At 44.3% G+C, this 16,683-nt stretch overlaps 2 protein-coding genes across 5 annotated transcripts in view; one reads left to right on the top strand and one right to left on the bottom strand.

Annotated features, from left to right (window-relative positions):
* The window catches only part of LOC112658473 (uncharacterized), a 444,780-nt gene that overhangs the window by 190,101 nt on the left and 237,996 nt on the right, over positions 1 to 16,683 (bottom strand). The gene's annotated exons all lie outside the window — the stretch shown is intronic.
* Positions 1 to 16,683, top strand: part of FYN (FYN proto-oncogene, Src family tyrosine kinase) — a 211,362-nt gene that overhangs the window by 107,704 nt on the left and 86,975 nt on the right. Inside the window, exon 1 of one of the 4 annotated variants that reach the window (XM_035698154.2) lies at positions 5,704 to 5,727. The exons of the other annotated variants lie outside the window; for them this stretch is intronic. The gene's annotated coding sequence lies outside the window, so the exon portion shown is untranslated. Of the gene's footprint in view, positions 1 to 5,703; positions 5,728 to 16,683 lie in introns of those variants that run through there. 4 annotated transcript variants of the gene reach the window in all.

The raw sequence follows: 16,683 nt of genomic DNA, 5'->3' as shown, positions 1-16,683 counted from the left end.
AGCCTCTGAGAAAGGCCTGAACGTTGTCCCCCGACGTCCAAGGCCCTTCAGCATGCATCTGTCTGAACTGGCTTTCTGCTGACCTTAGGCTTCGTACCCGCCCGACCGCAAGAGCAGACCGCCCCTCGGGGGGCCTCGGGCCCTCGCTGTCCTCCTCCAGGATGCCTTCCTTCCATCTCTTACAGTCTGCTGCAAGGGTCGTCTCAAATGCCACTCCTTCCAGTCCTTCAGGCTGCAAAAGTCACCTCTTTGTCCGACGCTGTGTCCCTCTCTCGGGGGGCTCCAAGAGGCCTCTTCTGGTGGAGCCTCTGTTCTCTGCAAGGAGGCCTGCAGAAGGCCACCTCACTGTCCTCACGTGGTCTCTCTGTACAGATGCATCCCTTGTGAGCACAGCAGACCGATGGGACTAGAGCCCTATCCTATGGCTTCACTGAACCTTAATTATCTCTTTAAAAGGCCTGTCTTCCAACATAGTGACACTGGGGGTTAGGACTTCAGGATATGAATTTTGGGGAGACCCTGTCCTGTCAGTAATGCATGGATACAAAAATACTGCCAGCCCCTCTGAGGGAGCATGTGCACATTTGGGCTCCCGTGCATGCTCTGTGACCAGCTTTCTTCTTCCCTGCCCTCGTGCAGAAGGCCCACAGGGCCCCGGATGGCTTTGTGGCTCACCTGCAGCAGCCCTGCCGGGCTGGTTGGGTCCAGCTGCTTCCACCCCTCCAGGACCCTGCCTCTGCTGCCACTGCGAGGGCTCCCAGACACACGCACCATGTCACCGCACACAGAGGTCCTCCCGCAGACCCTCAAGGCCCCTGGCCGCCAGGGAAGGGGAACAAGAGAAAAGGAACCACGGCACAGAGGGGAAGGAATCAGGGTACAAGAACAGGAGGGTGACATTTTGGGGGTAAAAGAAAGAAACGAAGCCTTTTCCTTTTACTTCTCTGTTAAACATGTCCACGGGTGTTTTTTCTTCTCTCCAGGATTCTCCAGGTCCTCGATTCTGAAAGCGGCTAAGGAACCCCTTGCCCTTAGCTCTAGTAGTTTAGACCGTTGAGAAGGGATGTAGGAGAAGGCAGTCTAATCGGGGCCTTTGGTAACCCACCTCTGGCTTACAGAGAAAGGCTGTTCAGTTACAAATAATTTTTATTCTGCTAAATCAGAGGCTCCTCAAGCTGTCATCTGCCTGCAAATTGGCTGGAGGCACGACTTCTGCATTATGCAAAGTATTTATTCTCACAATTAAGATGCTGGAAAGTGTGGTTTCACACTTTTCTGCCAGTATAAAGGTTCTCACCCAGTAGTGAACCAAAGTCACCTGGGGGGGGGGGGGGATTTACAACATACCTAAGCCCTTTGCTTCTGCTTCCCTTCCCGCCTATGCGGGTGAGATGACCCAGGGCCTCTCTCAACCTGTACTATTAACCACCGTGTCATCATCTATCTTATTACTTCCTTAGAGGTTTCTGATTACATTTTTCAAATGTAGGATTCCTTTTTTTTTTTCCTTAACAAAATCCAGTGATGAATTCATTTTTTAATATTTTGTTCCATTATGGAAATTTTCAAATTTATAGAAAATACACAGTGTAGCCTCATGTACACTCCCCCCCCACGAATCCCTCACCCAGCTCCAACAGTTATCCACATCCTCCCATTCTTATTTCGTCTGTACCTAGATTACTATTGCTATTTATTTTATTTTATTTATTTGTTCATGAGAGACAGAGAGAGAGAGAGAGAGAGGGAGGCAGAGACACAGGCAGAGGGAGAAGTAGGCTCCATGCAGGGAGCCTGACGCGGACTCGATCCCAGGACCCTGGGGTCACACCCTGAGCCACCCAAGTGCCCCTGTTGTTACTATTTTTTGACTCTGCAGTTTTGTTTCATAGGAGAGAGAGCACGCCTTGCTTATGCCTTGTTTTTGAACTAAAAACTGGTTCCACGTCCTTACAGGCGCTTCCCCCATCATTTTGCATTTAATCCTCACGGCCCCCCAAGGCATTGTTACCCACATTCTATGACTGTGGAAACTGAAGCGCTAGGAAATCAGACGCACGTGCAGCCCCCCAGCTAGTAGGTGCTCAAGCAGGGATTCACTGCCGCAGGTGTCCTAAAGCCATGCTTTTACCCCCAAGCTACACCTTGGAAGAATAAAGACCATTAAAATAAATTTTTTTAAAAATGTGTAGATAAGCTTTACGGTTTGGCTAGATGGATCCACTATATGATAAAGCAAATATGGTATAATGTTAATGTGAGAACTAGGTAGTCAATGTAAAACTACTAAAGCTGCGTATTTGAAGTTTTTCACAGTAAAATATTGGTGGAGGGTAATTTCAACAGAAGCCGACTTTGCCTTACCCATCAAGCAGTGGACAAAACACATAAGCTATTTTGTTACCCATCCTCTTCAGGTCTGCTCCAAAGAGCCAAAGAGACGGATTTGAAACTTGGTTGAATTTTGATTTTAGAAACGTCAAGCCAGGGCAGCCCGGGTGGCTCAGTGGTTTAGCGCCACCTTCAGCCCAGGGCATGATCCTGGGGTCCCGGGATCGAGTCCCACGTCGGGCTCCCTGCATGGAGCCTGCTTCTCCCTCTGCCTGTGTCTCTGCCTCTCTCTCTCTCTCTCTCTCTGTGTGTGTGTGTTTCTCATGATTAAATAAATAATATCTTTAAAAAGAAAGAAAGAAACGTCAAGCCAGGGAGAGAAATCACTCGGAGGTGTACCGGGCGAGGTCCGAGAGAACTCAGAAAACTGATTCGGGCACAGGGTCACCCCAGCGGGGGCAGGGGGGGCGGATACATGTCAGCTGACAGCTCGGGAAGCCTCCTCGCTCTTGCTGCTCTTGCAAGGCTAGAGCTGGTTATAACGACGGACAGTTCTCCTTTCCCAGTTCTGGCCACTTCGGTGGGATCCCATCCTCTACCCAAAGGAACATTCCGCGTCCATACAAACAGCGGAATGAAAGGACGTAATCGATTGCTTTCACCAAACGACATCAAACAGGAGCTGCCCACACCGCTCTACTGTGTGACACGGGCCCCGCGTCGATGGTGACCTGGCCTGGCCGCCAACTGCTGAGCGCTCTCTACTCTCTCAGGGGTAAAGGGATCCCTGGGGGCGTTTCATTGCTGAAGGTACAGCCCACGGGCTCCCTCCCACTCCGCCGAGAGCCCCGTGAGTCCTGGCGGCCCCAGTGTGGCTGCCATTGGCATTACTCAACCTGCCTTTCCAGCTTTCCCCTGCTCTGGAGGAGGAAGCTGCTTAGAGATAGGACAGCCATCTCTCCAGGATCCCCCAGAGTCCCCACAAATTGTGAAACTGTGGTCCCATGAGGAAACCAAGAAGTTTCTAGTAACCCACCTTTCCCACTGACTGCCAAAGTTCTGATGGAGCCTTGGGGCCCATGTGACTCACTGACGTCCATAGCATCACGCTGCCCTCCTTTTGCCGTTACCCTAAACACATAAGCTATTTTGAATTTATGAGGGCTATAAGAATTTAAAGCCCTCAAAAAGTACCCGTCTCTTGAGTTAAGTAATCCATCAGCTTCCTTCATCTGGAAACGTTCAGGCAGTCCTGGTTAAAAGGAAGAACGGGCTTTGCGATCATGCTGGATGCGGACCCCCAACTTCCACCATTCCTGGATGGGAGACATGGGGAAAAGTGCCCTACCTCGTTGAGCCTAGCTCATGGGATTGTCGGAAGATGCAAGCTCAGATAGAAAGTATGTGAAGCCGCCTAACAGTGTCCCTAAGCTAATGTCACTAAGCAGTGGTTTCCCTTCCTCTCCTGTGTGATACGTTGCAAGGTATGAGAGGAGGGCTCGCATCCCTGCCACCAGCTGGTGGTATGAGCACACCTGGTCTCTCCGCATCTGTCCACCTAAGTCTCCTCATCTAAAAATGGACTGTCTGCTCCAAGATGCTGTGACTTTAAAAAAAATAAATAAATCACACTAATTGCTCCTTAGGAGGCTCCTTCCGACTGTGGGGGGCATGGGGGAAACTCCTACACATGTGGCAGCCCAGAGAGAGTGAAGACTCGGGACTGGTGAGCTCGAGGTAGGGATCGCAGGGGAGAGATGATCAAAATGACCCCAGAATCAAAAGCTAAGGTCGCCCACTTGGGTATCAAGGCCGAGTTACAGCGCACTGAGGGGTGTGGGTGTCTGCGCTTCTGGTCATTTGCCCAGAGGAAGGCGACTGCGGCCTCCCCCCCTCCGGGCCCCTGCCCGGGGGAGGCTCCTAGGCTGCTTCAGACGAGCCCACCGCTGCAGCACCCCTGCCCACGCGCGTGACCTCTGCCCTCCTCCCGACACTGATTTCCGTCACCATTTCGCGTGCTCTCAAACCACAACAGGTTGTCTGCTCAGTTTTGCGTACCAGGCGTCGAATCCGTAGTTCACGTGGCCCGGCAGCCTGGCCTGTGGACCTTCTGTCCTCGTGGCTGGCCCCGCACGTCCTTCCTCCCCGGCCTGCAGCCGCGCGGAGCCTGGAGCTGGGCTGAGCTGGGAGCGAGGGAAGGAACGGGGTGTGGGCTTGCTCCCTCCGTGGGCGCGTGGCTGTTCTTGCTCGTTTGTCTCTTATATCTGGGTTTTGTCGGGCTCTCGGCTTTCTTTTCGGGCTGTATTTTGCTGCTGGTCGCAGGAACTTGCAAAATGGGGTGACTTCGTTGCTTATCGTTTGGGATCAAACTTTCCCCAGCGAGATACAGAGAACGCGCGTGGGGAGGATGACGGTGCCTCGCAGGGGTGACGTGTTCTACCGTCTGAAGAGCGCTCTCCCATACACCACGGTCCCGTTTTGTCTGCGTTAAACTCGGAAAGAGACGAAGGCCCCACTCGCCCCGCTAGAGCGGGAGCTCTTCGTTGTCTTTACACCATCTCTGTAGTCAGACCACAAAGGGGAGAGTTACGGCAGCCTTCTGCTCCGTTCCTTTTCTCCTTCTAGCTTCAGCTTCATGTCCTCCAGACGTTTTCCCAGCGCACTGCTGGATTGTCTGGACACTTAAACAGTTGTTGACCGATGACATGTGCCATCAGGGAGCTTCCGATCCAGTGGGGGAAAGAGCCCTCCATCCGTGAGTGTAAGCAACAGAGCCCCCCACGCAGAAGGCACTCGGTAGCCAGATGCTGAACGAGCGGGGAAGAGATGAATGGCTAGCGTAACCCACCAGAGTCCTGAAAAGCAAGGAGAAGAGCCGGGGAGGAACTGGAAAAGACATGATCCTCCATGGGAACAGGCACAGGGGTGCAGCACCCCGGGGTGGGGGTGCCTGGGAGCAAGAAGGCAGGAGGACCAGGCACCCCCAGGGATTGTCTGCGCTAGTGATTCACCATCCGTTAGCGCGGCTAAATGCGAGTTGAAGATGTTGGAGGAAGCCACATGGGTAGGGGCTGAGAAGAACGAGCAGGAAAACTGTCGTCCTCTGCCCTGTTGGGTGGGACAAGCAGAAAGAGGGAAGCAGCAGGCAGACAGACTGGAGGGTCGAGCCCGCCGTGTCGGAGCCCGTGCTAGGAGCTGGGCGAAGGCCATGGGGACAATCAAAGCAGCAGCACAAGCCTCGGCCCCAGCCGTTCAGAGACCCTGCCATGCACAGGAAACAGTGAACCGGTGTGACTGTCCCACCCCCACATGATCAAGCGTGGGGGATAAGCCAAGGAACCGAGACACTATGAGATCAATGTGAGCCCGAGGAGCTAAAAGGAAGGCTTCCGGAGGGTAAGATCAGCTTGAGGCCGGGCACATGAGTGGCCGGCTGTGGGGAGATGTGTGCCCTCCTGGGTGGAGATGGTGCCGGGGCACTGGGAGATGGTGCACAGGCGTGGGGGCCCTCCCGTGGGAGGCCCGGAAGCCAGGCTGGAGAGCTGAGGAAGGGAGCGGGCCAGGAAAGCGAGGTTACGTGGAATCCTTGTCCCGAGGCCCCGGAGGCTGGGCTCTGCACCTCCCCTGGCCCACGGTGCGAGAGAGAGCCGGGGGAAGCAGGCTTCTCCTTGGCACAGGCACGGAGCCCTCTCGGTGGCTCCTGGGGGTCCTGACCTACTCCAGCCCAGCTGCTACCCCCCTGGCAGTAGAACAGGAAGAAGTTAAGGTCCTCTGCTGTGGCTGTCAGGAGGCACTGTTTCTGTCGGTCGTTTTTGCTGCCATGAAGCTCACTGCGTTCGAGTGTTTTTGGAGAGCCCCAGAGGCTTGTGCTGTGTGAGCTCTAGGCACTTTGATCATACTGAGGTTTATTTAATTGTCAGTCTGTCTGGCTGTTTATTAATTATCAAAGTGTAGCTGACATACAGTGTCGCATATTTTCAGGTGTGCAACGTAGTGATTCCGCTTCTCTGTGCACCACAAGTCTCTCTCACCACACGGTGCTATCACCATACCATTGACTATATTCCCTGTGCTGAACCTTTTATCCCCGTGACTTATTCTTTCCATACCTGGGAGCCTGTATCTCCCACTGCCCCTCACCCATTCTGCCCGTCCACCCCCCACCCCTCGTCTCTGGCAACCACCAGTTCTCTGTACTTATGGCTCGGTCTCTTTTTCTTTGTTGATTCATTCATTTTTGTTTTGTTTTGTTCTGTTTTTGGATTCCACGTACAAGTGAAATCACATGGTATTTGTCTTTCTGTATCTAGCATATTTCATTTAGCGTAATGTCCATCCGCGTTGTCACGAATGTCATTATGGTGAGTTTCTTACGATAACATCCGCATTGATACGCGCCCTCGGTGTACAGTACTTAGAAAATACAGAAAAGCACAAAGGACAAAAAGAGTCACTATTATTCCATCACTCAGAAATTATCACACATGTTGTTAGTATCTTTGTCCAGTGTCCAAACTTGGAAGTTTTTTTAAGTGATTTCAAATTGCACTTAATGTTTTACATCTTATTTTTATAACTTGGCACTGTACCATGAATATTATCATGTCAGTAGTGTCAATAAGTTTATTTTACAGTGTGATTCCAGGGCTATCTCCTATCCCACTCTAGGAATGTGCCGTAGTTTATTTAATCACATAGGAAACCAACCTCTATTTTTGCTTATTTTGGTTGTTTCGAAAGACTTGGGTTTTAACCATTTTTAAAAACAACGTCATACTATACCATTTTCAGATAACCTTGTTTTCATTGAGTGAATTGCCCAGTCAGGTTCAAGCAAACAAAAAAAGTTCTTCATAAAGTTTTATCTCATTTTTTGTTGTCATTTTATCAAAATGATAATCAACCCCTGAGTGGAAAAGAATTGTATGTGCCATAGCTTGCCGCTCTAAGAAAACGCAAGCAGACCAAGCCCCGTGCTGATGGATACACCCAAGTATAGAATAAGTTTAGGGATCTCAGGTGTAGCAGGTAGTTCTTAGAAGTTAAATATCATCCTGTGCTTGATATAGTGAAATTTCAATTAAAAAAATTTTTTTTGAGTAACCCTCAGTATTCACGTAGATGAAGAGCTTTCTTAACCCTCTCTACCTACCTACCTCTCACTCAGCGCCTCTCTCTTCAAGACATCTGTCTCCTTCCCGATGTGGGATGCCATTTGAAAGGCTGGCTCCTGCTCACTTTATTGTAAGCTGTGGGGAAGAGAAGGTGTCAAGCCTATTTTCCCTTTGAGGCAGAGTTTGATTTGCAGAGGCCTGGAGCTTCCTGTTTGTGTTTCTTTTCCAGTAATACGTGTGATTCACCACAGTTCAAGGTAACCCCCATCTACAACGCCTCATTTTTTTTTTCAAATGGAATTTTTCTGTGGGAACCATAGAATAGAGAGGAATCCTGAAAGTCTTCCATGAAATTGTGCTCGCGGCATCTCATAATTTTGCAACGTAATTAGTTACCTGTTTTTCTTTATTATTTTTTAATCAGTCTATGCTCATACAAACAAGGTATGCATCATAGAGCAGGAAATGAAGGTCAAGAAAAATAAGTATTGTATTTTTTTGAAAAAAATTACTTTGTTGCTGGTACATGGGAGCAGAATTTTTCATATTGAACTAATAGCAGTTTGCTAAGGCCTTTTGTCAATTCTAATAATTTATCTGTAATTTTTCTTAGGTCTGTGTAACCAGTGTCATCCATAAATAACCATCAGATTTAGTTCTCCCTTTGCAACATTTATTTATTTGTTTATCTTTCTTATTTTAACCCCTCTGCCTAGGACCCACAGTACAGTGTTAAGCAAAATAGAGAGAGCACACCTCCTTGACTTGTTCTTAATTTTAAAGGGAAGGCTGAAAAAAAAAGGGGGGAGCGGGGGGAGGCTGCTAGCATTTTGCCATTGAACATGATGCTTACTGTTGGGATTTGGTTAATACTCTTTTTTTAAGTTAAGAGAGTTACCTTCTGATCCTAGTTTGCTAATAAGAGTTTCTGTTTTTTTTTAAATCACAAATAAGTGTTGAATTTTACTCAGTGCTGTTTCTGCATCCATTGATAAGATCGAGGGTTTTTCTCTGTTAATCTGATAATGGGGAAATTGCTGTCAGCAACTTTCTTAAGTTCAGTCGTCCTAGCATTATTGGTACAAATCCAAGTTAGCCATGATATGTTTAATGCACTGTTGGGTTCATTTGCTAACGTATTTTTAGGATTTTTATTTGTATTTATATCTGAAATTGGTCTATAGTTTTCCTTTCCCCTACTACCCTTGTCTGGTTTTGATAGTAAGATTCTCTATCTCTGAAAGCGTGCATCTTTTTTTCTCTAAAACTATCTGAACCTACTGCTTATTAGTTTTGTTTTCTTTGATGGAGAGATGAGTAGATTTTTAACCGATACATCAATTCATTTAACGGTTATAAGACTGTGTTTTTCTGAAATTCTTCATTTCAGTGAAATTTTCAAACTTAATGATACACAGCTGTTCCATAGTACATTCTTATTTTTTGTTCTCTGCTGGATCTGTAGTTATATTCTCTCTTTTACCCCTAATTTTTTTTAATATTCCCTGTGTTTTTCTTGATCAGTTTTGCTGACTTACCTATCAGCCTTTTCAAATAAACAGATTTTGCTTTGTTAATCTTCTGTAGTATGTCTTGGTTTACTGATTTTCTTAGTTTCTACCCTTTATTATTCCTTTCTTCCACTTACTTTGGATTTATTCTCATTCACTTTCTTACATCCTGAATTGGATACTCATTAGTTTTCCATCTCTTTTCCTTTCTAGGATAAAAATTTAAGTATTTTCCTTAAGTATACCATTAGTGGAATCTGCCCAGTTTTATTTTGGAATGTTATCATTACCATAATTGTTTCATCTTTGATTTCATGAGGTACTAGCAGTGTCATTTTAAATTCCCAAACGAGTGAGAGTTCTTTAGTAACCATTGTGTTTAGGAGTCTAACTTTTTAAAAATCTGTTATTAGAGAATGTTGTTTTTATGAAACCAGTTCCACAAAATTTATTGAGACTTGGTTCATGGCCTGGTGTGTGATCGATTTCTTAAAAACATTCCGTGAATATTTTTTTTAATGGATATTCTCTGATGGGTGCTGGGGAGATAGAGCTTCACACATTAGATGAAACCTCTTAACCATGTTGTTCAAATCTTTTATGTACTTTTTAACTCATCAGTCATTAAGAGAGGTATTGTTAAAATCTCTCACTGTGTTTGTCATTCTATCCTTACCGTTCTGACAATTTGCTTTAATCCTGGAGGAGTATCAAAGAGCCTTTTGCTGACACCATCCTCTTTCTCTCAGAACATGGATTCCCTTCTTTGGCTTCTAAGTAACTATGAATCTAGTTTCCCAGAAGCCCTGAGTTCAAGGCAGTCACCTTCAGATTACCTTGTTAGATTTAACACTGTGGGCTATTTCAGAGGAAAAGAAAAGAACTGCTATGCTCGAAAGAGCCTTAAAGTTCATCTAGCTCCACCAGTATCTGTTTATCTAAACTCTGCTAGAACAGCTCCATTGTCACACAGTCTCTACCCTCTTTGGGAAGCTCTCATTATTAAAACAAGTCATAAGAAAATAATTCTTCTATGTAACAACCCATCAGTTTTTTTAGATTGCTTAAATGTCTTCTTTTACTTAAAGCAAAATAATCTTAACATAATTCCAGGTCTTTTTGATATCTATTATTTTCTGAACAAGTTCTAGATTCTTTCCTTTTTTAAAAAAAGAATTTAGGGATCCCTGGGTGGCGCAGCGGTTTGGCGCCTGCCTTTGGCTGGGGCGTGATCCTGGAGACCCGGGATCGAATCCCACGTCGGGCTCCCAGTGCATGGAGCCTGCTTCTCCCTCTGCCTGTGTCTCTGCCTCTCTCTCTCTCTCTCTCTCTGTGTGACTATCATAAATAAATTAATTAATTAAACATTTTTAAAAAGTCAAAAAAATAAAAAAAGAATTTCTTTATTCATGAGCAATACACAGAAAGAGGCAGAGACATAGGCAGAGAGAGAAGTAGGCTCCCTGAGGGGAGCCCAATAAGGGACTCAATCCCAGGACCCCGGGATCATGCCCTGCGCCAAAGGAAGACACTCAATCACTGAGCCACCCAGGCTCCCTCGAGTTCTAGATTCTATATAGTCATGGCTTGAGAGACTAAAATATCTCATTGGATAACTACCAAGGAACCCCTCCAAAAAATTACATTATATGGAGGCTAAAACTCACTGACTCCGTCATATAAGAACTCTCTCTTAAGAGAAACAGTTGAGATGAGACTGTGCCTCTAGTCTGTTATTCTTATGGTATACACCAAGATCCACGCAGTCCTTGTCCTGAAGATCAGCAGCAGCTACCGGAGGAAGGAAAACAATACACGGCAACAAATTTCCTGTTATTAAAAAAAAAATCCAACTTTCTTTAGAAATTTTGCTGGCTTGCTTTCTATGTTTCTAATAGATAATAGGGAAAATCTTGCCTTTCATTTGCTGACATAAAGGTAAATGTTATGTTTGGAAGTTGCAGAATTCACAATTTATACACTGAGGGAATGGTAAGAGGTGTCAGAAGGTCTCATCCTCCCATGGGAATAGTACCCTATTGTGTTTGCAGGGAGTCAGCTGTAAATCACGGGCACTCCACCCCCTTTCCCTCAGGATCCTCTCCTACCATCAAGAAGGGAAACCTCAGCTTAAGGCCCAGAACTATTCAGACAGTTAAGGAGTCCCATCTTCAAGCAGATAAAATGCAAGTAATATCTTAATTACTTAGGAAAATGCTTAGGATTTACTTAATGCGGAACAGAGAGACAACATTGCCCTTTTAAATTGTCTCTATCTAAAAAAAAAAATTAAAAAATTAAAAAATAAATTGTCTCTATCTCTTGGTGCCTCAAATTTCATTATCGTTGCAATTTAAAGACTCAAAATTCAGATTTGCTAAGAATAGGTAAATAGAACCTCTAGTGTGACTACTCCTTCATTGTGATTAACCTCCTTCGCTCAGCCTAACTAAAGGGAAGACCTCCATGATAATCAGCAAAACCTCTTCTCTTGGTTAAGACCAGCTAGGTTTGGTAAGTAATTTTTACCCAACATATTTATGTCAAAAGGTCCCAGGTTTCTAAGTGTTTCTGAGACTTACCTAAAGTGAGGCCAGACCTAATGCTATTTTCAGCAAACTGCGTTAGATCACACCGGCTTTCCTGCAGCCATGTCAAACAATTGACTCAAATTGAAATTACTCAACTAACACCCACCCCCCCAATCTTTTTCACACGTGCTGCTGCTCAAACCCACACATCCACCTTCCTGTACTTACATAACATTTTTTTTTCAGGCAGGCCCTCAAATTTTCCTCACTAATTTTACCATCTCCATTCTGGCCTTAGTACCCTAGGCTAGCAAGATATTTTTGTGTCCTGAGGTTGTCACTTGTTACATTTCTGATTCCTCCAAAAGTTTGTCTCATCTGAATATTTTACCAAGCAAATTTTCCATGTCTTCATGTAAGATGTTGGCAAAGTTGTTGGCGAGCTCAGAGCCCTGTTTTATGCCCACTAGAGGCCACCTTCTAAGTGAACATGAACTCACTGATCAGCCCCATTTAGATATTATCATTCATTGCATTGCCCTGGTATCCAGGCCATAGTTTCCTGTCTCCCAAGGGAATATGAGAAGCCTTTTTGGATGATGCATTGCTGAAGCGCACGTAGAACCACATTTCTCTGATCTCTTTCAAAACTGAAAGTCGGTTAACCATCCCTATCCTATATGAAACCAAATGCTGAAACACTTTAACGGGATTACCCAAATTAGGCTTTTCTCTCTAGCACTCCTTGATACTTTTTCCATAAGACCAATCTATTTTAATAAGACCAATTAATGTTGAGATTTCAGATATGGAAATGGGACTGAATTTTATCCAAAGCTATTTTCACCCCTGTTTTTGTGGGCATTTGGTTTAACAATTTTCTTCATGTGTGCTGAACTATTAAGTACTAGAACGTGTCAGCTAGAACGTTAGAGATAAACTAAGACCCCCCCAGCGCCATTCTGCCCGTTGCAACCCTGTATGCCCCTCTACCCCACCCTCCCCACCACCTTCCTAAATCAATATTAATTAATCAATCCTGGCTTGGTTCACCAAAACTGCTTCTTAGCTGTGTACCCTTCTTCTGGGTTCTCCCTTTGCTGAGCCATTCTGCCTAGAGCTAGCAGACCAAGTCACTCGCTCAGAGCCCTTCAGGGTCCTCCTTCCACACTCCAAAATAGGTCCTGTCCTGCTCCCTTGGCTGGCAGTCTGCTCAGAGCCACCTCCTGATTCCTCAGACTTAACACCACCTAGTGGAGTCATGACTCTTCCTTGAATGTCTCCTCTGCCTCCCTGATTCCCTGATGCCATGCTTGCTGCCCGTGTTCTGAGGTGGGGAATGTTCCAATCCATTTCTAAATTTAGAAATCTTGCTCCTCTCTCAAGCAATAACCTAAATGCTTCTCCTTAATGAAGTCTTGACTGATCCCTCCATTGAAAGTGATTTGTTCCTCTACTGAGCTCCTGGTAGCACTTGTAACTTCCAAGTGAGAGTCATATAGGACTGTCTGTATACTTGTTTTATCAAAAGCCGCTCCAGTGCTGGGACGATAGCTTATTCATCTTTTTAGTTCACAAAGGGCCAGGTGCCTAGTAGATGGGACAGGTTGGTTGGCTGGTTGGTTGAATGCGTGGATGGATGGTGTTGAAATTCAAGAGATAACTTGTCAAGATCACAAGGTTTTGAGTAATAGATTTGATAATAGAATCGGTTTCCAAATTCAGTGATAAGATGTTTGCCCAACACTGTACCACATTCTATCCCCTGGTTTTGCTTTGATCTTTTTGTGGAAGTATTAGTCATTAAACATCCAGTTTTAAGAATTAGACAGAAGTCCCATATTTAATTGTAATACCTCTTGATTTTGCACATTTAGAAATAAATACTTGGGGAAAAGGCACGGTGGGCTTTTCTTACCACATTCTTTGAACTTCCTAAATAATTTATGCCACTTTGGAATCTTTGTGCCACACAGCTTAAAACATCTGCAAAAACATTGGAAACATTGGTCTTACCAACTCTAAAAAATCAGAATTCTCTTAACAGAAGAATGCACTTGGATCATACTGTGTCAGCAGTTTTTTGTTTGTTTTTTGGTTTTATTTTGAGTGAGGAGTGGGCTAGGAATCTGATGTTAAAAATAAGAATTTAAGCCCAGGGATGAAATGGTTACCCACGAGAGAGGTGGCTGAGAGAGGTGGTGGTTCTGGCTTTCTCAGGCTGCAGTGTAACAAAGGCATGATGTTGTCAACCTGAGGTAGGGCTGATTAGCCTCATTTGAATCTGAAAGGGAGCCCACATCCTTCCTGTTGCCACGCAAAGATGCTGAAAAGAACTCACAGAGAAAACAGATGGACTAATATGTGTTATGTTTCCCAGACGTCCTGTCCCCAGTGCCCCCCAAAACAGTGCAATAATTGGGAATGAGGTTGAACGAGAAAAGAACAAAGGAATGAAAGTATAAAATGCCGAGGAAAAGCCAGCCAGAAGCTATTCTTTTTAATCTGCTTCTCTTAGTGCTTTTTCAAATGTGGTTCTGTAGATAGTGGCAAAGGAAAAGAAATGCAGGGTCATTTTTTCCGTTTTCACGTCAAATTGTTATCTTGCACAATAGACCCACCGGGACTTGCTCTCATTCATGGGTTGACCAACTCCCACTCCACCAGTTTCAAAAGTGAAGGTGGCCAAGCTGTCCTTTTGTTGTTCTGTGATGTTGGAGCCTCTTTCTTGCTTTTTAAAATAAGCCCCCCCCCCCCGCAAGTCCAGAATGGCTGAAGCCTAGGCCATTTATTTTAACAATTCAGTCAAAATTTCCAATTTTCCTTCAATGTTAATTTAAAAGAAAAAAAAAAGGCATGACTTATAGCAACATGGTTATGGATAGACAAAAAAAGAAAGGAGGGGAAGAGCCTGCATGTCTAACATTCTTTTTCTTACCAAGTATTTATTGGGTTACCTCTAGTACAGGCAAGATTCATCAGTATTAGTGACATTAGGGTCATGTTAGAGAAAGTCATAATGGAAGGAATCTAGAGTCCTCTAAATAAAGGCAAGAACTGCTTCAAAATGGGCAAGTATCGCTTGTCACTACATGTTCAGAAGTTAAAGGTCTCAGATTTAAATTAGATATAACAGGGAATCATACAGAAAAGGGGATGTAAATTCTAGGATTCTTTCCAGGGAAAATCATGCAGTATTTCTGGAGGTCTTCACAATAAGCAAGATTTCCATCCCAACGCACAGACATTTATTCCTACAGTCTCTTAATTCCAAATTTGTTTCCACACATAGATTTTTGAACATTTGCTTAAAATATTCACAGGGTCACGAATGTTGTCTTGCATTGTGCTGAAACTTTACCTTGTTATAATTGAGTTATTTAAACTGAATTTTTTTTTACCTTTTAAGGAAAAACTCTAGAAACATCTAAAAAAGTGTATAATTTTCCTGAGAGATACAGAATAGCTTCCGACAGATGATTAGATGCTTTGAAAATAAAAAGAAACAGGGCAGAACCTGAACTAAAAGGAATAACTGGTTCTCTTTGCCCTCTCCTGGGATATTTTATAACATTTTGGGTTTGCCTTTTGGTGTCTGTTGAGTTAAGGAGCTCTTAAATTCTTCCATATTAGGAATATAGTCTTGTCATATAAAACCCACTTATTTGGGTACACAGGCAAATGGCATCATCCTTCCTTTCGGGTAGCCCAGTCTGTCTGTTATAAACATGATTATTATCACCATTACATTTTAGCTGTTGCTCCAGAAAAAGACAAAGATGTGTCACATGTGAAAGATCAGCAGTCAACATTAGAGCTGCAAATATTTGGGGTTTTTTTATTATTACTATTATTTACCTTCACCCATGAGTTAACAACCCTTAGGAATTTGCCACAGATATAAAATATGAGCACTAGAAGAAATATTCAAGATTATCTGGATCAGGGGCACTGAATGGCTCAGTAGGTTAAGCATCCGACTCTTGATTTCCACTCAGGTCACAACCTCGGGATCGTGAGATCGAACCCTGCATCGGGCTCCGCACCAGGCTCTACACTGGGCATGGAGCCTGCTCAAGATTCTCTCTCCCTCTCCCTCTAACTCTGGAACCCCCACCTTAAAAAAAAAAAAAAAAAAAAAAAGCTTATCTAGATCAACCATTGTAGAGGCGAGGCCCAGGGAGAATGAGTGGCTTATCTGAGGTCACCAGTGGGTCAGCAGAACAGCAGTGCACATGTTTGCTTTTTAAATTATCCTACTCACCTATTAGGGAACATATTTCAATGCAGATGGTTTACCACTTTTAATCAAATGCGTCATATTTTTAACTTGGGTTAATCCTTTCAATTACTGAATACATTAACCAGTGCTGTCAATAGGTCTATAATGCAAATCGCAAAAGCAGGTAACACAGGTAATTTTAAAGTTTCTAGTAGCCATGATGAAAAAGCAAAAAGAAACACAATAAAATTGTAATAATACATTTTATTTAGGATGACATAGCCAAAATATTATCATTTCATTATGCAGTCAATAATTTAAAATTTATTAATGACATACTTTACATCCTTGTCTTCATACTGAGTCTTGGAAATCTGGCTATGTACTTTGTACTTACATCACATCTCAGTATGGACCAATCACATGCAGTTAGAGATCACGTACCACGTTGGGCAGCTCAGGTCCCTACAGCTGACCAGACCTAAGCTTTGCACCAAACCCCAGGCTCCTAGCCTTTGAAATTCTAAATATCCCTGAGTCGATTTCACATTTCTTTTGAATTTTTGCTCTTAACATGCCAAGCTTGTCTCCTGAAAACCCAAGAGAAGTAAGCAAGCACAAACTGCTGTAAAATGAGTGTATCTACTGAAAACATAGTCCGGCTCTTGCTAAGATAGTGTTACTGTGTGATATATGATTCCTGCCTTCCTCTAATTCCATGAAGTTCTGCATTTCCTTAATGTCAGAAGTTCCCTTACCAGCTGCAGCTGTTTCCTGTGGATAATGCTCTAAGTGGCTTTTATTTATGAGATGTCTTGTGCTGTAACTGCCATCAGAATGAATATGTATTCCGAAGCCTGTACCCCGAGTCAGCCTAATTAACGATCTTCTAAGAAATAATTGTTAAACTTTAGCTGTAGCTCTCCACAGTGATATCTCTCACTTTGACCTAATTACAAAATTTAATGTTAAAA

This window comes from Canis lupus, chromosome 12 (genome assembly GCF_003254725.2).
Source record: "Canis lupus dingo isolate Sandy chromosome 12, ASM325472v2, whole genome shotgun sequence".
In the NCBI taxonomy this organism is placed as follows: Eukaryota; Metazoa; Chordata; class Mammalia; order Carnivora; family Canidae; genus Canis; species Canis lupus.
Note: the sequence above shows the minus strand (reverse complement) of the source record. Positions and strands in the feature narration are given on the sequence as shown.